The 23,114-nt window shown below is 49.0% G+C and overlaps 1 protein-coding gene across 8 annotated transcripts in view; it reads left to right on the forward strand.

Moving 5' to 3' along the window:
- LRRC8D (leucine rich repeat containing 8 VRAC subunit D) overlaps positions 1-23,114 on the forward strand; it is a 117,532-nt gene that overhangs the window by 64,038 nt on the left and 30,380 nt on the right. Inside the window, exon 1 of one of the 8 annotated variants that reach the window (XM_084759767.1) lies at positions 1,389-1,493. The exons of the other annotated variants lie outside the window; for them this stretch is intronic. The gene's annotated coding sequence lies outside the window, so the exon portion shown is untranslated. Of the gene's footprint in view, positions 1-1,388; positions 1,494-23,114 lie in introns of those variants that run through there. 8 annotated transcript variants of the gene reach the window in all.

Consider the following 23,114-nt stretch of genomic DNA (forward strand, 5'->3'; position numbering starts at 1 on the left):
ACTTGATTTGGAGTATGCCTGTTTTGGAGATGCCCTTTGATTTTTTTTTCTTCTTCTTCTTTTTTAATATGGAACGAGTACACTAGAGCACAAGTGTTTAAATATGCATGTGATTAAAAAGTGAGAGGCCATAAAATATTTTATTACCTGGCCTTTACAGACGCCATAAAAGGGAGCCAATAAGTGTGCTTCGGTTGATCATAATTCTTTTTCTTTTCTTTTCTTTTCTTTTCTTTTCTTTTCTTTTCCTTTCTTTTCTTTTCTTTTCTTTTCTTTTGAAACAGCGTCTCACTATGTAGACCACGCTGGCCTCAGACTCACAGAGATCCACCTGCCTCTGTTAACCCTAATCCTGAGTGCAGGTCTATTTTTCTTTTCTTATTTTTTGTTTCTTTTTGTTTGTTTGTTTTTGTTTTGTTTAGTTTTTTTTTTTTTTTGAGACAGGGTTTCTCTGTGTAGCCTTGGCTGTCCTGGACTCACTTTGTAGACCAGGCTGGCCTCGAACTCACAGCAATCTGCCTGCTTCTGCTTCCCGAGTGTGCCACCATGCCCAGCTATCCATAAACCAAGGGCTGATGTAGAAACCAGAGACATTGTTGTTTGTGTAAGGAAGTCACTACACAGAGGCCTGGGTGACTGAGCCCAGGAAATGTACATCTCTTGGGTACTAATTAGATGTACAGTGATGTTGGTAAGAAAGCAAGATAGAATTAGGAGACAGAGCAGTGGCCTAGGGGGCGTCAGATATCAGAAAAATCCTTTCACTCCTGTTTAACTTCCCACCTCTTCTCAGCCCTCCTCCAGCACGTGTGTGTTGGGGTGAGGGCTGCTCACTAAATGTGAATGCCACTTTTGCTTATTAAACAAACATGTAACATTTACTCCATGCTAAACTGCTTTGTTTGCAAACATTACATTGTTTGATTTTTTTTTTTCATTTAAACTGTTTTATTCTATGATGGAGCTGGGACAGTGAAATTGTTAAGGAACGTGTCAAAGGTCACAGTTAATGCCTGTCTCTCCGAATCCATTCGTAAAGAAGAAATATATGACAGAAGCCTCACAGGGACTCTTAGTGCTGCCTCTGGGTTGCAGGGGGCAGGGATGGGGTGGGAGGGGCAGGGATGGGGTGGGAGGGGCAGGGATGGGGTGGGAGGGGCAGGGATGGGGTGGGAGGAGCAATACATCCTCAGCTCTCTCCATCCTAGCCCTCTCCATCCTAGCCTTGACTGAATCTGGATCCGCTGCAAGGCAGAGGGGCCTGGGTGGGTTTAGGCAGCATTTCCAGGAAGGATGGGACCAAGGCGGGGAAGAGCCTGCCCTGGAGTGGGCGGAGTCTCCTGGCTGCCGCCCAAGTGTAAGAGGCAGGGGTGAGGAAGACAGTGTGTTGTGGCTAGCTTACCTTGCCTGCTGGCTGCAGACAGTCTTCATCCTGCTGCTGCTCCCGCCGCTGCCCACAGACGGAAGGTCGTGGCTCCTCAGGAATTTTCCAGGCATGGCTAATCCCTTCTTTCATTTATTTACTGTTTTGCCTTTTGCAGAAAAAGTTTGTCCGGGGCACCTGGGCTGTCCAAGAGAATTCTCCCTCAAGGCAGAGATGCCTTCGCCCACTGTCTCCCCAACATGGCAGCTACTGCACTTGAAGCCTAACTGACTGGTGGTGCTTGAATTGCGGTTAATTTGACTGAGTAGTTGAGATTTTCATGTTATTTAGAATTTGTATGCTACCTGCCTGCCTCTGCCTCCCCTAGTGCTGGGATTAAAGGCGTGTACCACCACACCGGGGAGAGAATGCTTATCTCTCAGTGACTAAAGCGTTCCTAGTGCAAGGTTCCAGACTTGTCATTTCAGATTTTTTTGTTTGTTTGCTTGTTTTGTTTTGTTTTTTTATATCGGTCAAGTAAGCGTTTCCCTTCAGTTTTCTCCGTTGTCAAACAAAGGTTATTGGAGTACCCGCCTGCTAAGATTGATTGCCCGGCAGTTTATGTATATGGATACCTAAAATTTGCTTTGCTATATGTTTCTAGAAGCTTGTGGTCTGGTAACTCTTGTATACTTACACCCCCACCCCCATGCCCCCAGACATACACCCCACTCCTGTTCTTTTTCTGGGATTCTGAATTCCAGGGTGATTTGCATACGGACCTGGTAGGTGTCATGCGTGCCCAGTTTGTAGACCAGCTGTGCTGGTGCCCTTCTGTGTCCGCTCCTTATAATTACCCCTCTTGGGTCCCGCAGGTGACATAGGCAGTTGGCACATGTCTGGGCTTTCCTGGTGGTTACAGTCCGTCCCGGGAGATGCACGGATCATTCTGCAGGAACTCCTCAGTAATAAAGCAGGACTGTCTGATTAGAGCCGAACTTCGTGTGCACACTCATTCCCAGGCACGAGAATCCTATCATGATCCGGAAGCAAACTGGCTCCTTTTTCTTCTGAAGCTTGCATGGAGCTCCTTACCCAAGCAGGCCCTTCTAGAAGGTGAGCTGGGTTGGCAGGAACATGCTGAGAGAAGCTAGCTCAATTGTTCGGATAAATGGTAACAGTGATAAAAGTGTGTGTGAAGGGGGAAAGCAACCCTCAGCACTGTCCTTACAGGCTTTGTAGCGGAGGCTGCCCTGACTTTCTCCCAGCAGCGCTGTGTACTGCCCACGCCAAGCTACAGCTTTACCTCAGATAAACAGCATCAGGTGAAGACACAAGCCAGTGCATAAAGCCCGCGAAAGCCCATTTTACAGGACTGGAGACGAGGCTCCGTGGGTGACAGTGCTTGACGCTCGGTCCTCAGGAGCAGAATTTGGATCAGCCCTGTCGCCCCAGTTCAAAGTGGGGGCGGAGATGGAGTGATTTCTGGGGCTTGCTAACTTAAATGTCCCCCCCCCCTCCAACATACATACACACAACTGAATTAAATTTTTTTAAATATTTTTTTTTTTTTGAGACAGGGTTTCTCTGTGTAGCCTTGGCTGTCCTGGACTCGCTTTGTAGACCAGGCTGGCCTTGAACTCACAGCGATCCACCTGCCTCTGCCTCCCTAGTGCTGGGATTAAAGGCGCGCACCACCACACCCGGCCTAATTAAATCTTTTAAAAATCTACTTACGGACTTTCTGATACAGAAGTAAGTCTCAGAAAGGCTCAGATCTGTTCTCTGCTGTTGTAGGCATGCTGCACCTTTTGAAATGAGGAGTGACAGAGCGGTTTGGTTTGGTTTGGTTTTTTGATATAGACCCCAGCCCGGCCTTAAACATAGTGTAGCCTTGAACCCCCAATCCTTCTGTTTCTACTTCCCAGGAGTGTGCCACTACCCCTGGCTCCAAACTACATTTTATCTCTAAGGCCATGCTGTGAGACCCATTGATAAATAAAGAATATTAAGAAAATGCCTTATCTGAATGGTTGAGCTGCTTGGTTACCAGGTGGCCTGTCTTTTAGCTGTAGTGCTGTTCACTTTTTATTTTATAATTCTGAGGTGTATCTGAGATTATTTCTTCCTTTTTTCCCCCTGGATTGCGAATGAGTGAGACATCAGCTATGCATCCTAGTCTACTGCTGACCTTATTCCAGTGATGGGTGTGACTGCTTTGGGTTCATTTTATAATTAAGTATTTAAACTGGATGTAGTAACTTTGATTATCGAGCCTGCTGAGAGTTTTACAAAACCATTTTTTCATAAAGCTGTAAAGAATGAGAAAACGGCCAACTGTTGATGTGCCCTGGTTTGTGAAAAGCCTGAGACTTGGGTCTCCTGAGGCAGGGGGAGTCTGGGGCTCTGCCACCTTCCCTCTGTGGCACATTTGGGCTGGAAGGCTGGTTCTGCTGCCTCACTGTCACAGCTCCCTGCTTTTGGCGCCTCAGTTCTGCATGCCCGCTACACTCACCTGTCTTCTGCTGCTGCCACTCGTGTGGTCACCTCAGCGGAGGGCCAAGGACAGAAACGTTTGTCCTGCTGTAATTTTTTTATTGTTTTTTTTTTTTCCCCTTCTCCCTTTGTTGGAAGGGAGGTTTTGCAGCTTGCAGTTGGGAATTCTGTGGTTCCAATTATCAGTTTCCTGGGGGTGTAAAGCTTTGTAAGTGACAGGGCTTGAATGAATCATTGGACAGTCTGAGAAGACTGGCTGGTGCCGAATGTAAGAGAACATTTGCTAAGCATTAGAGCTGGCCAGCGGCCTGCTGGAGAAAGACCTGGTGCGTGTGCTGTGGGAGGGCTCTGCCGGGGTCCGGGCACGGTGGGAGCCGTTGAGATGGTCTTGTAGGTTATGCATGGCATCGATTACCTTGAAAGGGCTGCAGTGAAGGTAACTGTTGGCCTTGTTAGACCTGTGAGGTTATCCTATTTATGATGCGGTGTGCTGGGCCATTCATGCCCTTTTTCAGAATCACAGCTGAGACCTCAAATGTGTCACTCTGCTGCATAGCTGCCATTGATCTAATGATGGCTGTCGACTGATGGCTTTAAACTCACTTTAAAATACTGTGTATACAGTATCTGCAGGTACCACTGGGACCGACATTATAGGCAGTTGTGGCCTGCTGGGTAGATACTGGGGATTGAACCGAGGTCCTCCAGAAAAGCAGTCAATGTTATTAACTGCTACGCCATCTCTCCATCCCCTGCTTTATGATGGGTCACGTTATATAGCCCTGGCTGACCTGGAACTCACTGACCAAGCTGGCTTCAAATTTGGAGGTGATCCTCCTCTCTGTGCCTCCTGTGTGCTGAGATGACCAGTGCACAACACCAACCATTCCTGGCTGGTGCTCTGCGTGTCCTTTCGGCGGTGTTATTTTCAATTTATGGATGAGGAAATGGATCAGGAATAGGAAGGAATCTGGGTAGAATGTAGAAAGATGGGACGTTGTAGCCAGCCGTGGCTGGAGGGAGGGTTTGTGAAGGAAAGCACTGAAAAATAATGAAAATAAGAAAGCTAGTTTGGGTCAAGTTACCTCATTCACATTGAAAAGTTGGCTTCATGGTGGTGTTTCCAGAACCTTTCAGAGGCAAATGTTTAATGCCAAGTGCTTGGTAGACTGATAAGCTTCAAGTCCCTGTGTTAATTTACAGTGAAGTCTCTCACCCAGGTTGGACATTTGTCATAAGCCAGTCAAATGTGAAGAGACCCAGGCTTGCCTTCCTGTACTTTGAGTGTTTTATGGAGACTTAGTCCCTTACCTGTCATAGTATGAAGGGTTTTTACCCTCACGTGAAGCATACATGAAGCTTCACGGCTTGATGTCTGAGGCTTCTGGGAAGGGCATGGCATGTACGTCAGAGCGTAGGGTGTCAGCTCTTGCCTAGCTGTCTGGGAACCCTCACATGTATCCACGTCTTTCCCATGCCCACCAGTCTGACTTCATCATCTCATTTCTCTCTCAGGCGTGGGCTATCAGTCTTCCTGGTGTATTTGCATGACTATCTGAATGTACTATGTCAGATGTGCTCTTTTCAAGTGTGGCGTTATTTCCGCAAGACCTTGTCCATCCACCCGAAAGTCATCCGTGGAATGAATGGCAGGTCCCAGCCTCCTTACACCAACCTCCCCACCTGTGTACCCTCTTTCCTCTCCAGCTCTCCAGCCCTAACCTCCTAATCCAGTCAGACACCTCCTTCCTTTGTTGCTCATGGCATCTCTTGACCTTTTTAATCCTTTTCCCCATCTGCCCCACACCTGTGTGGCGCAGTCTCTCTCCGCTACATGCACACTCTGATTTACCCACTTAGCGTTACAGGTATGTGCATCTTACCTTGTCTAGACATTAGCTCCTGAGAACTAGATTTACCTATGTATACCAAGTATCAGACATGTTTGCGTCTGTGATGTATAAATAAATGGTTGAGTGCTCACTGCTTTATGCTGCCGCCCCGTCTTGATTCTATAAAATTCTAGGTGTGCCGCAGAACTGTCAGAAAGCAAGTGAGCCACTCACTGTATTGTGAAGTGAACTTATCAGCAATGAAACTTCTTGGGAAATAATTTTAAAAAGCCATCGTTTGGACTGCTCACACAAAAAAGACAGGCGTCCATACATAATCCAGTGTATTGGGAGAAGTGATATTTTAAGACACATGTTATTCTCTCTGTGTGTATTTAAGCCATTAGCTTTTGTTGTAGAAATTTAACCTGCTTGGGAATGAAAGCATCCTCACCCACAGAATATTGTCTCAAATTGTCAAAAGAGAAAATTGAAAGAGAAAGAGAGGGAGTGTGTGTGTGTGTGTGTGTGTGTGTGTGTGTGTGTGTGTGTGTGTACTGGATCAGGAGATCACCTCGGGTCTCAGGTAGCTTACAAGGTCGAGTATACTGTTGGACATTTTAGTGTCAGGGTGTCAGAGTACTGCATCGCGTACTGAGGAGTAGGGGTGTCGGTGCTTTTCTGACAAGGGTTGGTGTGCGCCGTAGCACTGCCGAGGTTTTAGGTATTTCCTCAGTTAAAATTTACAAACTGACCAGTCTCCTTGCAGTATAACAGCAACACCACTGGGTGGACTAGGTTATTTTCAGAATCTGATACTTTTCCTCCAGTAATGGGTGATGAGGCATGAGGTTACCCAGACTGTAGTTTGAACATACGCTGACTGCGGCTTGAGGGGAAAAGAAGCAACTCAGGCTGTTCAAAGGATGTTCACGTTAGACGGATTGACTGACACATTCCATCACGGAGAGTGTTCTTCTGTCCAGCGCGTGATGCTGTCCTCAGCACGTTGGCATCACATGTGTGGACTGTGTTTAGGTGGTGTTCACCGCATTGGAGTGGCATGGGGCGAACCTTCTCAGCCAATACAGAAAAGAGATCGAAAACAAGTGTAAAGTATATACACATTTTTAAAAAAAGCACTTTAAATGATCGTGTGCGTGATGATATATGTGTGTTACTGTGCTCGTGCTTGACGTGTCTGGAAGTCAGAGGACAGCTTTGAGGAGTTGGTCTTGCCTTCCTCCTTGTTTTGAGGCAGTCCTTTACTGTTTGCTCTTCTGCGAACTTCAGGCTAGCTGGCCCTCAAACTCCCAGGTCATTTTCTTGTCTCTCCTGTCTGTAAGAGTAGTGGATGTGGGTCACCATGTCTCACAATTTTTTTTTTAATGTGGATTCCAGGGATCAAACTCGGCATGTGCAGCAAACACTTTTAGCCACGGGGCTGTCTGACTGGTTCGGTTCTATATTGTCAGTTACCAGCCTCATAATCCTGGAAGTATTCTGAGGCCTTAGAGACTCCATAAATCACATGACATAGATACCTTCCATAATAATGATGTTAAAACTTCACTAATTAAAAAGCCAGTGAGAGGCCGGGCATGGTGGCGCACACCTTTAATCCCAGCACTCGGGAGGCAGAGGCAAGTGGATGGCTGTGAGTTCGAGGCCAGCTTGGTCTGCAAAGCGAGTCTGGGACAGCCAAGGCTTCACAAGGAAGCCCTGTAGGAAAGGGAGGGTTGTTTTAGTTCACAGTTTGGAGGCTGTGGTCCCAGTGTTTTGGGTCTATGGTGAGAGAACCAGGTCGGGGATGCCCACTTGCCTCAGCTGGAAACAAGAGGGGGAAGGAAGAGAGGCCGAGACAGGCACGCACCTCAAAGACCGGAAGGCTTAACATTAGAGCCCAGCATCTGTGCGCCAAGCTGGGGCCCAAGCTTGGGTAGGTGAGCCTTTGGGGTGAGCCATAAGATGAGGGCAAGTGGCCAGGGAAGGCTGTGGGAGGAGGAGGGGTTGGTGGGTGAGTGTTGGGGGTGGGTGGGAGTGATGCGGGGATAGGAGAGAGAAAACATGGGCAGGGGGCAATGAATCATTTATTAACTTATGTGCTGCTGGCACAGCATATGTGACAAAGGAGCTTACATTAAGAGGGAAGGGCCTCCTGGCTCACAGTTTGAGGAGTACAGTCCCTTCATGGAGGGAGGGGACTTGGTGGCAGGATTTTTGAGGCATCATATCCATGCTGGAAAGCAGGAGCTCAGCTCACTGTCTCCGTTTTATTCATCCCAGGATCCCAGGTGCCTCCCACTGCTGGGGCAGGTCTTCCCACCTTGATTAGCTTGATGCAGTGGTGCCTCCCAGGCATACCCAGAGGGCTGTCCCCTAGGTCATTCTAGATCTGTCAGATTAACAGTACAGACCTTCCTGTGTGCACATACAGGAATAGACATAGGCAGGCAGGCCAGGGACAGAGGAAGAATACGAAGCTAGGTGCTAAGTCGTCTGGCCAGGACATAGGCCCCAAGGGATTCTGGGAAAGGGCATGAGGGAAGTGAGAAGTGCAGCTACTCTGGGACTGCTGTCTTTTTTTTTTTTCCCCCTTCCTTCCCCATGGAAGGCTGAGCTAAGCACCATCAGTCTTTTTTTTTTTTTTTTTTTTTTTTTTTTTTTTTTTTTTTGGTTTTTCGAGACAGGGTTTCTCTATGTAGCCTTGGCCATCCTGGACTCACTTTGTAGACCAGGCTGGCCTTGAACTCACAGCGATCCGCCTGCCTCTGCCTCCCGAGTGCTGGGATTAAAGGCGCGCGCCACCACGCCCGGCCAGTCTTATCACCTATGGCCCAGAGCAGCAAGGCCACACTGAGGCCGTGCGCCTAGAGAGTTGGCCTTGCTCATGTTAAGCCTTTCTGTGAGCTACTGTTGAGTCTCATTTAGGAAGCAGTTCACCCATGCTCTGGGGCTGGGTGTCAGGAGGAGTTGGGAGGCCAAGTCCTGTCACGAGGAGCAGCTGCCAGGAAGGGAGCAGACAAAACCTTATCCCAGCTGGAGCTGGACCCGGCACCACTGTATGTTGTTATAAACCAATGGTTGAGAGACAGGTTCGCCTAGAGTACTGTCTGTGGCTGTTGGCAGATGCGTGTTTTACCCTGTCATATACCAAAGCCTATGTGGGGTCTGTCCACCCAATCCCTGTCTGGTCATTTTGCACCATGTGTTGGACCAGGCTTTGGAAGACTCATCTATTTGTTAAGGTTCATTTTTATTGTTTATTGTTTTTGAGTGTGTGTGGGTGTCTAGATGGTTGTTGCATGTGTGCACATGTGAGTGCAGGTTCCAGTGGAGGCCAGAAGAGGGCGCTGTATCCTCTGGAGCTGGAGTTACAGGTGCTTGGAGCTGTGAGAGACACCGTGAGTCCTCTGTGAGAGCTGAGAGCGTACACTCTCTCTCTGGTCACTGAGGGAGAATGTTTTAAATGAATGTGAGGGGATGAGAAGTGGCTCAGCAGTTGTTAAAAGTACTTGCTTTCTAGAGGGCCTGAGATCCGCGCCCAGGACTCACGTCTGGCCACGTACAACTGCTTGTAACCCTACACCTTCTTCCGGCCTCTGCAGGTGCTGGCACACATGTGGCACACACATAAATAAAAATCAGAATAAATCCTTTAAAAACAACAAACAAGTGCAAGTCCACTCAAGGCTAAGCTGGTAAATTATAGTAGTGAACTGGTTACATCAATGTAGCTATGACAAAATACCTTAAAACAAACAATTTTTTTTTTTAAATTAAAGGAAGAACATTTTATTTTGATACAGTTTCGGGGTTAAGCCATGGTTACTTGGCTCCATTGTGGCAGGAGTTTGTAGCACAGGTTTGACTGACAGGAGTGGGATGGGGCTGAGACAAAGAGGAAGCCAGCGTGGAATGTCGTCCCTACTGACTGACACTCTCCCAGTGTCAGTGCCTTTACCCTTCTCCCAGATCCACGAAGGGGCGAATCCACGGCGAGGTCAGAGCCCTTTTCGTGTCTGACCATCTCTGAGATGTCCTCACAGACAACATAGAGTGTATGTCAGTGACAGGCACCTTAGTCCTACCCAGCCAGCAGTCAAACCTCGGTGTTTGTGCTGTGGGTCCACGAATGTGATGTGGGACAGGTTGGTGGTCGATGGGAGACCCTGACTCAAACATGGGAGTCCCCCGTGTCTATGCACAGGTGTGTGCACATGTGTCTACAAACCCACGGGGAATAGTGCCCTACCTCGCTTGCGTGAGCGTGTTCATTTTGTGCCCTCAGGAGACAATGCACATTCTATGATGCAAACTTCTCACTCTATGATAATTTTCATCTTAGCAAAATACCCCCATCCGGTGCATTCCCAGTAAAATACTGGGATCAGAAACTTCCTAAAATGTTGGCTGAGTTGATGGACCGATAACTGTTGATTATAAGACAGAAATCAATGTGCGGTTGACAGTGGCGCTTGTATAAAGAGTGACATTGGGTCCAAGTCTGGAAAAATAGTCCACTGCAGCAAGGAGGGAGGCCAAACAAACCCCAAAAATGCCACAAGCCTTTGGCAAAACCCAAGAAACACCCTGCGCTTCTGCTTGTAGATGCCCCTCAGACACGTGCAGAGATGTGGAGACACGTGGAGAGTTGACGCAGAAGCTGGCCAGGTCATGGCTGCTAACCTTGAGGGTTTAGGCGTACTTTAGAAAACACTGGAGTTTGTAAAGGGCCGTACCAAAGAGTCCTTCCAGAAACTACTTTTCGGAGGAGCGTGATGCTCAAATTGGAGACGTTGTAGGATCAAAACAGGGGTTTGGATTTTAGAATGAAAAGAAACTCACACCCAGGCCACGATGGAAAAGAGACGGACGGCAGAACTCTCTCAGCCAAGTCTTTGCTAGAGATTAGCTTCTGCTGTGAATTCTGCGCTGTGGAGACAACTGACTATTGCTCATAGGGTAGGGTGTGGCTGGAAGAGATGTAGGAGCTCAGAGGGGGCACCGGCTAATGGACACCTCCCGTGTGCCCCACAGCATCTTATATGTGGTCCAAGTGGTATTGTTGGCATGGCGACCATGTCGGAGATGCAGGTCCCTAGGGACCTTAATTACTTCCTTTGTAAAATAATTCTTCAGTGCCTGTTCTGCTGGCTGTGTGTGGCTGCTGGTGAGGAACAAAGGATGTTGGGAGCGACTGTGTACTTTGTGAAAGCCCAGCTGGCCACCCCCGGTAGCGTCCAGCTCAGGGCTGACTCTCAGCCCCAGCAGAGGGTGGAGACCTCAGTCATTTCTTGTTTAGTCATTGCTGCTCACGTTCTGCAGGTAGGCCTCACAGGAAGACCACGCAGCAGGCTGAGTCTCTACCTACCCTTGCTCTCTCACTGCTGGGAAAGTAGGTCAAGGCATCGGAGGAGCATCTGTCAGGCCTGCTCCTGAAGCTACAGACGGGGTTTTCTTCTAGGACCCAGAGGTGTGAGCACAGATTCCCCACTTGATTGGGGTGGGTTTTTTTGTTTGTTTGTTTGTTTTTTGTTTTGTTTTGTTTTTTTTTTTTAAATCTTGCCTTCAAGGGAAATTATCTTATAGTAAGCCTTTAGTAAGTTCGTCTTCAGGGTGGGTTACAGAAGATGTAGTCTGGGTGAGGTGGGGCCCTTTTCTATTTCCTGATATTAGTCATGGGAGGAAAACTCCCACTTAATAATTAAAAATAACACTGAACACCTGCTTCGCGCTCCTAAGTGCTGCATTTATGCACATCTAACTATCAGAAGCTGCATCTACGATGCTCCCCACTGATGGAAGGGAGGGTGGGCGTGCCTTTATGATGATGAGCTGGCTACTTCTGATTTCTCACACTTTGCCACTGGGGAGGCAGTGTGGGGATAAGAGCCTCGGAGATGGACAGCCGTGAGCTCTGACCCTGAGCAGGGCAGCCTTCTATGTCTGTTTGCATCCTCACCGCGGACTAGGAGGAGAATCACACCCCGAACTGAGAGCAAAGAAAGAAGTGAGTCTTATGGAGCCCTGACACACACAACCTGACCGGGAGATGTGCCGTCGGAGTAAATAACTAGGTTACACACTCAGGTCCCCGCGCTGTTCCCTGTCCGGCCTTGGTGCCCTGGACTTCGTTTCCGTGTGGAGTTCCCACCCTAGGCTTCTCGTTTTGCCGAGTGTGCCTCAGCCCCACTGATCCTGGTGGAGTTCTAGCTGTAGCCGTCTTGTTCTGCCCTACCCGCCTCTCCTCCTCATCCTCCTCCTGCCTTGTTTTGGGACAATGTATTGCACCACAGCCCTGACCCCCTTGAACTCAAGGCAGCGCTCCCGCTTTGCCCTTCGGAGTTGGGGTTGTAGGCGAGAGCCACCACCCAGCTTTCCCTGCCTCGCACAGCTAGTAATTTCACTTTCTAAAGCTCTTTCATGTTAGTGTGAGTCTGTGCCTCTCTGTCGCCTACTAAAAAAGAACCAAACTCCCTTTGGGTTTCTGTGTCCTTTGACCTCTGGCTAAATAAACCCTTTACTTCATTTCCCGTGGCTACTTAGCACAAACTCTCTTTTCAGTCACACCAGGAATCGGGCATTTTGATTGAAGACACAAATCGCAGTCGGTCAGTATTGCCTCTGCGGCGTCTTGCCTAAAGCACTGTACAGAGTGTCGGTTCCATCTAGAGGTTCCGGTCTACATGTGCACCCACTATTGGTCAAGAAAGCCTGGGGCTGTGTCTTCTTTGACAGAGTGACTAAGAAAATCCAGATGTTGACACATTTCCTCTTCCTTCCTGTGTTGTTGTTGGGCTGGGGATTGAACCCAGGACTTCAGCCGTGCTGGCTGCTGCTCTGCTCCCCAGCACGGCTTCCTGCTTTACGTCTGCCGTCTCCGTAATAACTAGTCCGACTGCAGGTCCACATTAGCTTTATAACTGCAGCGGTATGTTCTGGAGGCAGAGTATTTGTTGGGAAGACTGTGTCGCAGCCCCCGGGAAAGAGCGAGAAGGTGACAATAAATGGCCGCTCCTTGTGTTTTTCCGGCTCTGAGGACCCTCCCTCTGCTGTCTGTCTTTCATCTGTTTACTTGGATGGAATAAATACATTGTGGCAATGGTTCAGAGAGGACCCAGGGTGTGGAGCCTGTAGGAAAGCACCTCCTCCCTCAGTCTTTAGACTGTGGAGGCAGAACAGGCAGAAGTCACAGGCGGCCCCTGTTTCCATTACCTGGCTTTTCCTAAGGTGTAAGTAGGTGTTCCCTGGGCGCTTGGATGACTTTTGTCTAACTTAGACTTCACAGTGAAACTGCTCTGTTGAGATGCTTTGTCTAGCTGATGTGGCACATACTCTGTCAACAGCCACAGCCTTAGTCCTCTGGCTTTTATTTTGAAACACGGTGTATTCACAGCCTACAAAGTGACACATATACAGACTACTTAATAAAAGGGATATACATTGGAGATTGGCCAGGTCAGTGAGCACACGCACCATAACTTCTGTTGTAAAACAGAACTGCATGTTTATTCATAGCAAAAAAAAAAGGGGGGGGAGGGAGGGGTAACCTCTTACCTACCCCAAACCCCATAGTCCTAGGCAGATCACGAGGAAAACATCAGACAAAAGCTCAACGCAGGGTCATCCAACAAGATACCTGGCTGGTACTCGTCCAAACCATCAAGGAGCCAAGAAGCTGTAGGAACTGATAGGAGCGTCCGGAGAAGGCTCTTCTAAATGTCATGTACAGGGATCCTGGCTAGAAAGCGCTCCCAGGAAATCTGCAGAGTGGACGCCAGTGTGGTCTTAGCTAAAAACTGCGTGGCCTCCGTCCAACCACAGGAAAACAGCAGAGCGCCCGAACTGAAAGGTCCAAAGTAACTGTCCTTACACGCTGGATGCATTTTGGCAAAAAAACGCTACCCTGACGTACGCAAGACCTAGGGGAAACCGGAGTATGGGATGCACGGTAATCCTTGGTGGTGCGCTTACCTTTTCTACAAACCCAAGACTACATTGTGCTTTCTTAAATGTTTATTTTTATCAAGAGGCTCCTGGAACTCACACCACAGGGGAAGCTAAGGAAGGAGGATTACAGGTTTAAGGGCCGGCCTTGTCTGCGTATGAGGCTTCAGTCTCCTTGAACCCTTTCCCCTACCTTCACCCCACATGTTCCGGGAGCATCAGAGGAGGAGGTACGCCACACCCTAGGCACCCAGGCCCGGAGGGGGGTGCCCTCAGTGTTGCAAGGACTTGTTAGTGACTGTTCGTAACTACGTAGCTGAGTCACCAAGAACCGGACCAACTCCACCCCAGAGCCACTGTTCAGCCCAGGACAGGTCTCTTTTTCTGGTTAGAGCCAAGGTTTTGTTATTTATTTATAGCTCCGGGGCTCTGTACACTCTTGTCTACTTTACTTACATCCTTTGGCCTGGAATCCCAGAAGCCAGCGTTCAGGCCTGACTCAGCCCCTCCTCATCCCTGTATCTCTGTCAGAATCTCCCAGTTCCTGGCCCAGGTGCATCCATTATTTTAGTGACTAGTTTTGAAATAGTTTTAAACTTAGAAAAAGTTACGCAAACAACGCATGGACCTCTCAGATACCTTCTACCCAGCTTCTCCCGAGGCTGATGTCTTGTGCGTCTCATGTTGGTGGAAGCGGACAGCACCGTTCATGCCCACTGTTGACCAACTAGGAGGCCTTTCCACCTCAAATTCCACCAATTTGCCCACCAGTCAGTCCTTGGTCTGTACAGGTTGTGCATGGTCTGTAACCTCCCCCAACCCTAATATTTCCTCAGATTGTCTGGAAGCCTGCTGGCCAGCGAGTTATTTTGTACCTTTGACTTTGGGCAATCTGGTGTTTTCCCACGGTTGGACTGAGGCCCCGGATTTTCAGCTAAGAAACCACAGAAGTGACACTCTCTCCCCCAGTTTATCATAGTCAGACACAGACACTGTTCTGTTGATGTGTCTTGTCACTTGGGATGACAGACAATGGGGACAGCCAGCCCGCTGTTAAACTGTTCCACAGTGGGTGCCTGACGGGAAAATGCCCTGGGACTTCGGGAGTCTCACGTTCCCTTTTCCTCCCGCCCACTGATTTTAGTGTCTGGCCACGAGACCTGCCTTTGGCAGTTACCCACGGCGTCTTCCCAATGGTGGATTTTCTGCCTTCACCATTGCCTTTTCACGTGTTAATCAGAATACTTTGCTAGGAAACAACTGATGGAGAATTCTCTTATTAATAATCATAGAAACCATGACACTGATAATCATCACTAATAGCCAACATCATTCTTACGATGTGCCTGATGTGGAGCTGAAAATCCTGCTTTTCAGCAGACCTTATGAGTCTGCTCTTGAGAGGCATTCTAGCCTGCATGCATGGCGTGAAGAACACTATTTTCTGCAGCAGCGAGCGCATGCCCTTCCAGCTGCTCTGCCTGGCCTGTGTTCTCTCTCCACAGTGACCTTTGATCTTTGGTCTCTTAGCCCACATCTCCCTGCGTGCAATGCCTGTTATCTAAGAAGTGCTCAGAAACTTCCACTGAGCAAAATAACTCGGTGGTCCTTACCACCCCAGCCCATCAGCCATGTGTGCCTGGCCCATAGGGAGGTCGTGACGCTAGGAGCACTGGGCCCTTGTCCGTGTTGCTGCTGCAGTTCAACCACAAGCCTGCTCTCCACCTCTGTTTCGCTTTATGCACGGGCTGGCTGGGTGTGGCTGCGCACACCTTTAATCCCAGCACTTGGGAGGCAGAGGCAGGTGGACCTCTGAGCTACAGGCCTGCCTGGTCTAAATAGCAAGTTCCGGGGCTGTGGAGAGCGGAGTCTGTTGTTGGTGTTTTGTTTTAAAGGTAAATTACACACTTTAGGACTTCAGGCACTGTCATAGATGCTAAGAATATACTTACCTTTTGGATACACAAGCAAACTAATCATAAAACCATTTAAATGGTTGTGGAGCCAGTTGGGAAGGGCATCTGTGGGAAGGAGACTGTGGAGAGAAAGGAGGTGGGTGGTGGGAGGCTCTAGGGACACAGCCCTGCAGAGGGAATCATTACTGAGGTTCTGAGACGTGTGGGCTCGCATGGCGCCCTTAGAGAAGGGCTCTCCTCCGTGGCCCAGAGTGTGGTGACAAAGGCCAGGTACTTGACAGATTCACTCACTCAAAGCACGTTTTTGTTGTTTGTTTGTTGTTGTTTTAGATTTTTTGGGGGACAGAGTTTTTCTATATAGCCTGGTTGTCCTGGAACTCCCGATTTGTAGAGCAGGTTGGCCTTGAACTCACAGAGAACCACCTGCCTCTGCCTCCCAACTACTGTGATCACAGATGTGCGCCACTGCCCAGCTTCTCTCAACGCCTTTGACTCCAGAAATTTTATGCTTCACATTTGACCTAGTTTTCTCAGATAGCTAGGGGGGAAAAAAAGACAGAGCCGGAATTGCAAGAAAAGAATTAGTGCGTTTCCCTGGGAACGGCGCATCACCCACAAACAACGTGAAGGAAGACACTGGAAATGGCTCATTCTCCAGGGTTGGTGAGAGCCGTCTAGGCCCGCTAAGAGCGCCTTTCTCTGGAGCAGACGCCAGGACTCCCTGCAGTAGAAACCCCATCTGTACTGTCATGGGGGTGTGCATCACCATTTTAGGTGCTGGGACATCCGATATAAAATGTTTTCCTGGGCTCTGCTCTTGGACTTTGGCCTTTTATGATTGCAAATTTAGTGGGAAGTGATGGGAAGTGGCCCTCTGTGACAGGCATCTGTGGAGTGATGTCATCAAGGGTTTGGATTCTTCAGCTTGCGAGTAGACTCGGTGTTGTCAGTTGTCAATGCCTCGCATTGACCTGTGGTTGGGATAGTGCGCTCCGGAAGCAGAGCCCCCTGCCCCTTTTATGTCTTCCATCAAGTGCCCTCCTTGAGCCCTCAAGCCAGTGCTTTGGTATTAGAAGGGGATCTGCCCTCGCAGGTAGGATGGATGGCCCCTGTAAAAGGAGCCCAAAGAGCGTCCCTGTCCTTCCCTGCTGTGCAAGGAGGACAGCCTCAAGAGCCCTCAGCAGAGTCCAGCCCTGCTGGCATCCGGACCTCAGCTCTCTGGCCTTTCGGACCATGTGTGTTGGGGCAAGCCACTCGCAGGCTGTATAATTTGCTCTGGCAGCTCCTGTCTGCTCCTCATCTCTCACGTTTCTTGTCTCAGAGGGAGCCAAGTACAGTCTTGGCATCAGCAGTGGTGGGAGGGTGTGAGAGGAAATGCTCAGGAGGCAGTCTAGGGTGAGCAGGGCCAGCTACTCTTGTGTATCTGTTGTGTCAACTTTCAGAACACAGCAAGTTCAGGCACCCTTCCTCTAAACATTAATTTCAGACAGGAGACCTAACCTTGAAATCCTTCGGGAATTTTAGGTAAACTCATTTGTTGTTGTTGTTGTTATTGTTGAATTTAGAAAGATGAATGGTTGGTGCTAGCCATGGATGGGTGGTCATGACTGCAGTCCTCACCCTTGAGACACTAAGGATCATGAGGTCACTGCCAGCCAGGACAGCCTGGGCTACAGCCTAAGACAGTCTTAATGGAACCAAACCAAACCAAATAGTAACAACAGAAAGAAAAAGAATCGGCTAAAAGTGAATTGAGAACAAAGTAAATCAAGGAGACAAAATTAATGTGTGTGTCCAGCACAATATTAACTAGATGGGATTATATGAAAATTAATGGTATAACATATTTACTATTTGCCTGTGAGTGATATTTACTCATTAGGGCAATCTGCGTAATTTATATATCCTGTAGGTGAGGGGATCTATTCACTTAAACAGCTTGAGAGGTCCTGTCAAGGCCAGAAAAGAAAAAACAGTGCACCTGCAGCAACAGGAGTCCTCACAGGGTGAGCCCTGGGACCCAAGTGTGTCTGCAGACTGAGATCTCTTATAAAGGGCCCGGAACACTCAGCTCTGTGAGCAAAGCTTGTCTGAGCCCTGAGGTGTGCTGGGTAACTAGGAAATAACTTGTCTGATCCTATAGTGAGCATGTTTGAGAAACGGTTATTAATGTACTTTTTAAAGTGTAACAATATGCTTGAAGTGCATTGTGAACTTTTATATTGCTGCCAAAGAAAAGGTGGAACTGACTTATCCATAGCTCTGTGAGCTGAGATTTAAGTGCATTTTTTAAATTTTATTTTAAGACTTTGTAGAGTTATTTGTTTCCTTCAACTGATCATTTAAACAAATTACTTCAAATTATTTGTTACCTATTCTGCTTCCCTCTCCTGCCACCCCCAGTGCCTGCCTACACTTAACAGCAAGTAGCTCTAAGCAAACTAAGAAGTGTGAATGTAGGTGTGATGGAATTGCACGTAAAGATGGCGCCTACTCACTCTGTTTCAGCTTATTTTTAGTTCCTATGTTTCCTACGCGAGCAGATTTTACTTTCGTAATTTTAACTATGAAATATGTCTATCTACGAGTTTCTATTTATAGATGACATAATTCATTTTATATAGCAGTTGGGCTTTTGAAGAGCTGGTGAGACCTTGAACTTTTGTAAGCTAAGTTATTTTTAGAAATCTTGAGAGTGCTACAAAAGTACAAAAGTGAACAATCATACCTTTTCTGTGATTCTAGCAATCTGTGTGTGTGTGTGTGTGTGTGTGTGTGTGTGTGTTTAAGCAGTTTGCATCTGTATACACTTTGTTTTGTTTTGTTTTGTTTTTCGAGATAGGGTTTATCTGTGCAGCCTTGGCTGTCCTGGACTCCCTTTGTAGACCAGGCTGGCCTCGAACTCTCAGAGATCCACCTGCCTCTGCCTCCTGAGTACCGGGATTAAAGGCGTGCGCCACCACGCCCAGCTACCGTATACACTTTGTAAGGCCCGGGACAGACTGTCTCCAAGTCTGGCACTCTAGAGCATAACTCAGCTTTATGGATGTAACTAACCCATGGGAAATACCAGGAAGCAAAAGGTACATCAACAGACATATGCCGGATGAATTTCATAGTGTAGGCATCACATCTCCAAGTGAGCAGTGCTGAAAACAGTGGTCTTACTGTGGGCTTAGCTATGGTCTTACTCTAATCTCACTGCGGTTCACAGGTGTTCTCTAGTAGGGTGGCACATACACCCGTGTGCTAACCAGCGTGTGGCTGTGGTGGCATAGATGAGGCGGCCAGCTGTTAGAAGAGAGGTTTATTTTGGCTCATGACCTCAGGTGTCCATGTTGGTGTTTGGCCTTGTGCTGAGCTAGTGGCTGCTTACTGTGTCATGGTGGGAGCCTGTGTCCAAGGAGCCTGGTCACCTCTGCCAAGAAAGCACGAAGGTGAAGGCAGAAGCCACAGCACTTCCTTCTCCCGAGTGCCCCCAGTGCGCGACTCCTTCCTCTCCTTATGGGTTGCACCTGAGGACTGACCCGGGGGCCTTGAGGTGAGGGTGCACATTAGATCCAAATTCAAGAGTGAGTTTTAGATTTCCAGATGACCTGCTCTGTCTAGCCCCTGCCCCCAGACCCATGCCTCACATGATCTGTTGCAAGCGCGTGGCCACTAATGGTAAACTTTGAGGGCCTGAGACAGAAGTCAGGGGATGGGTTACTACAAGACAAGATCACGCTGTAGGTAAGGAGGAGGCAGGGAGGGTGGCTGGGGAGGTACGAGATAGCTGTGACGAGGCCATGAAGATGGCCGGTGGGGGTCATAAACCTTTGGACCAGAAAGAGACCTCAGAAATTCTGCTGACTGGGGCTAGGGATGGTTTAGCTGGAGGAAGCAGTTATACCCAAGATCTGTGACCAGACGCCAATCCCCAGGAGATTCCTGATGAAAGGAATGAATTAGCTCTGTGGACTCAGGCACACGCACACACGCGCGTGTGCGCGCGCGCACACACACACACACACACACACACACATACGCACACCATAATAAAGAATTTTCTTTTTAGAAAGAAGCTGTGTCAATCATGTCCTTACCTTATAGAAAGGGGTCAGAGATCCACAGTGTTGTTTGCCTGGCTAGGATGTAGGGCTGGGACTCTTGGCACACGGTTTAAGTACACACCCTGGGGCTTAGAATGAGCAGGTAGGAGACTCAGGGTGTGAAGATGCCCGGGCCAGAGATAAGAGAATCAAGTTTTCCAGCCCTGAAGGACATTTCACAAGCAGGAAATCGCCGTCCCACACTGATGTCGGGAATCACCCTCCTGACACTTAACGGATGCCGACTGTGCACGAGAAGGTGGGCTGGGTCGTTATCACCACGGAGCTTTCCAGGAAGATGTGCCGTTTCTGTTTTGTGGGGTTTGTTGTCTTTGCTGTGGGTGCCAGGTGTGGCAAAGGAGTGGCACTGCCACTGTGTCGCCCGGACCTGATCAGATCAGGCCACCTCTCCTGGCACAATCAATAACAAAAGGACTCCCCACCCCACTTCAGTAGCTGGCTCTGAGGAACATAGAGATGTCTCTTAAGTGCGGCTGCACTCTGGTCGTGGTTCAGAGCCCACAGGCAACTGATGCTGCCATAGAAAACGTTGGGATCCCAGAAACCTTCAGAATTGTAGCCTGAGACCACAGGGGTCCATTGGTAGAATATAGTCACTGTGGCAAAGTCCACAGATACTGTGGAAGTGACACCGTTAGAAGTCTACCAACTCTGAGACGGTTCACAGGAAGAAAGCTAGGAGGGTGACAGGCAGACACATAGCCCAAGGAGGGGCATTTGAGGTCTAGGGTAGGGCAAGGGCACTTGCCTAGCATACAAGAAGCCTCAGGTTCCAATTCCTGTGCCATATGCATCAGACTGGTGCGATATGCCTGTAATCCCAGCATTCCCTGGGGAGGTGAGGGCAGGAGGACCCTCTTTGGCTGCATGGGGAGGTCTGGAGGGGTGAGGTGGGGTGGGGCGAGAGGGATGGAGGGAGGGAGAGAATTAATATGAATTCGGGAATAGGATTGTGCCCCGCTAGTGAGAAACGGAGGATTAAGTGTTATTCATGAAGATTCATGGGGTATTCTCGGTCTTTCCCAGTTCTCACAAACTACAAAGAAAACACCCACTTCCTGTGGCCCAAGAGATGAGAATGAAGCTGAGTCTGGCAGCTTCTTTGCTTGGGTCACACAGGCAGTGAGTGCTTTGAGGCCTGAGCAGCAGCCCTGAGCCCAGCGTCCTCTGGCTCCCCTCTGGCTCCGGGAACCCAGCAGAACCCACTGCAGAGAGATTAATGTTTCAGGATGACCCCAGGCCACTTTGTTGTTCCTTATATGAAATACACTACTTTTAATAAATAACTATTCTGAGATAAAATTGATACGCTATCAGGCTCACCTGTTCTCAGCACCCAACTCCTAAGAGCCTTTTAAGGAAGCCGGCTTCCTGTGGGTGAAATGTTTGTGGGCTGGAAAGTCTCCCTGATGGAGGAAGGTACCACAGCATTTCAAGTGACTCGGATCTGGGCCTTCCACTCCCCGAGGTCTTTGCTTAAGTGTCTTAAACTGGGCACACATAGGTGTCGGGGGCTATGGCTGCGCTGCGCAACTTGGCTTAACTTTCAGCCAACCGGGTGAGCTACTTGTAACTTATTTGAGGCTTCACCCGTGGCTGCACAGAACCATGGAGGAGCTGCTGAGCAGCTTGTGTGCCCATGCCCCAGCACACGGTGGGCTAGCTAAAGCAGCAACTCCTGAGGTGACGTTGGTGTTGGATGCTCTTACAGTGCAGCTGCCCCCAAAGCTCCTCTCCTAGGCAGGCTGAGAAGTTCAGATACCCTTGAGGGTCATGGAAGGTCAAGGACCTCAACTAACCCTGTACTGTCAGCTGCCCCAGTTCCTGTTTCTGCGGGTCCTCGTGGGGGCTGGCCGCTGATGTGCCTGTCCCACGTCCTGCGCTTTCAAGACGTCCCAGGCAGTGTTGGCAGCTAACCGGAGAGTTTGTTGTTTCGTGACCTTACAAACCAGATAAACTTCATTTGGGTCTAATTTGTGACTTCAAGGCACTAAGGGCTGAAAGGCCCTTGAGAACAGGGCTGTAAAGTTGGTCACCATTCTGATCAGCAGTCTGCTCTCAGAACAAGCGAGCCCTTCTGAGATGATGTGTGAAGGCAGGAGGGGCAGGAGCGGGCATGCCAAGGCCCTGTGCTGTAGGCTCCCTGCTACAGACCATCTAGTGCATGGCTTTCAACCTTCCCAGCTGGACCCTTTGGTGTATTAGTTCCTCGTGTTGTGGTGGCCTGCCCCTCCCCCCCCCCCCAGCCACAAAATTATTTTGTTGCTGTATCATAACTGTGATTTTGCTATTGGCTATGAGTCATGATGTAAATATGTAACCCTTAGGGGTCATGACCCACAGGTTGAGAACCACTGGTCTAGTGTTTCAGCTTTTTTGAGCCCAGCCCGTTCTGTGCCCCATAGAATGCTAGCCCAGCCAGACTCCATGAAAGGACCATGTGGCTTCAAGAGTGGAAAGAAAGCGTCGTAAAAGTGCTGCCCCTCAGCCGTGGAAGGGTGGGAGTTGGGGTCATAGCCTGGGCCTAGTAGGGGCCGCCTGCAATTACAGCACGTGAAAGTCGTAGGCAGAGGAGTCCCTGGAATAAACTGACCAGCTGTGGGTTTGAGCGAGAGGGCGCTCAGGCAAGACCCCTGCTGCCAGCCTCTGCACCCATCTGTGGGCACGTGCACACGAGTACACGCGTGTTCTGTCAGCGCATGGCACTGGCCAGCAGTCTTCAGGGCTTTCTCCTTGGCTGGCTGAGTCCTGGTGTCGGTCAGTTGTTTCCCATACCTTGGGAGTCTAAAGGGATGAGCTGAGTGGGAAGAGACCTCCACCGGGGCAGCCAGGAAGCCTAGGTTCAGTTCCCGCTCTGCCGCTGACAGGCTGCTGGGCCTGGTGCCAGCCTTCATCACCAGCCCCATAGTTTTCTGTAAGTGAAAACCCAGTTCAGGTCCCACGTGAAGGTCTTCTCTTCCTGTGTCATTGCTGACACCCCCCCCAACCCCCCACCCCCCACCCCGGCTGCTCTGGCCACTGCCCCTCCCCCTCCTTCTCACCGTCTTCCCTGCTTCCCTTTCCACTGGGCCCGTCCTCTTTCTTTCATACCAAGCCCCTGTGGGTCTGGAGCGAGTCCTTGGTGCCAAGCCGAGTTACCAGATAGACAGAACAAACATGCGGTAAGGTCACCTGGAAAGCACAGCCGCCACCGGAAAATGTTTATAAAAGAGTCGGATACTCAGTGCTTAGAGGAAAACATGCCAGCTGTTGTCTCAGGGTTAGGGTTTGGTGTTCGTGTTTGGTTGGTTGGTTTTTTGTTTTGTTTTGTTTGAAGCAATGCAGTATGACTTTTTTTTTTTTCAGCACTTGAGCTTCCATTTTCTTTCACTTAGTGGCTTGACTCTTTTTTTTTTTTAATTGTATACTTTATTTTAATTTACTCACGTTACACCCCGATTGTTAA

Source organism: Acomys minous (assembly GCF_964271855.1).
Source record: "Acomys minous genome assembly, chromosome: 15".
Classification (NCBI taxonomy): domain Eukaryota; kingdom Metazoa; phylum Chordata; class Mammalia; order Rodentia; family Muridae; genus Acomys; species Acomys minous.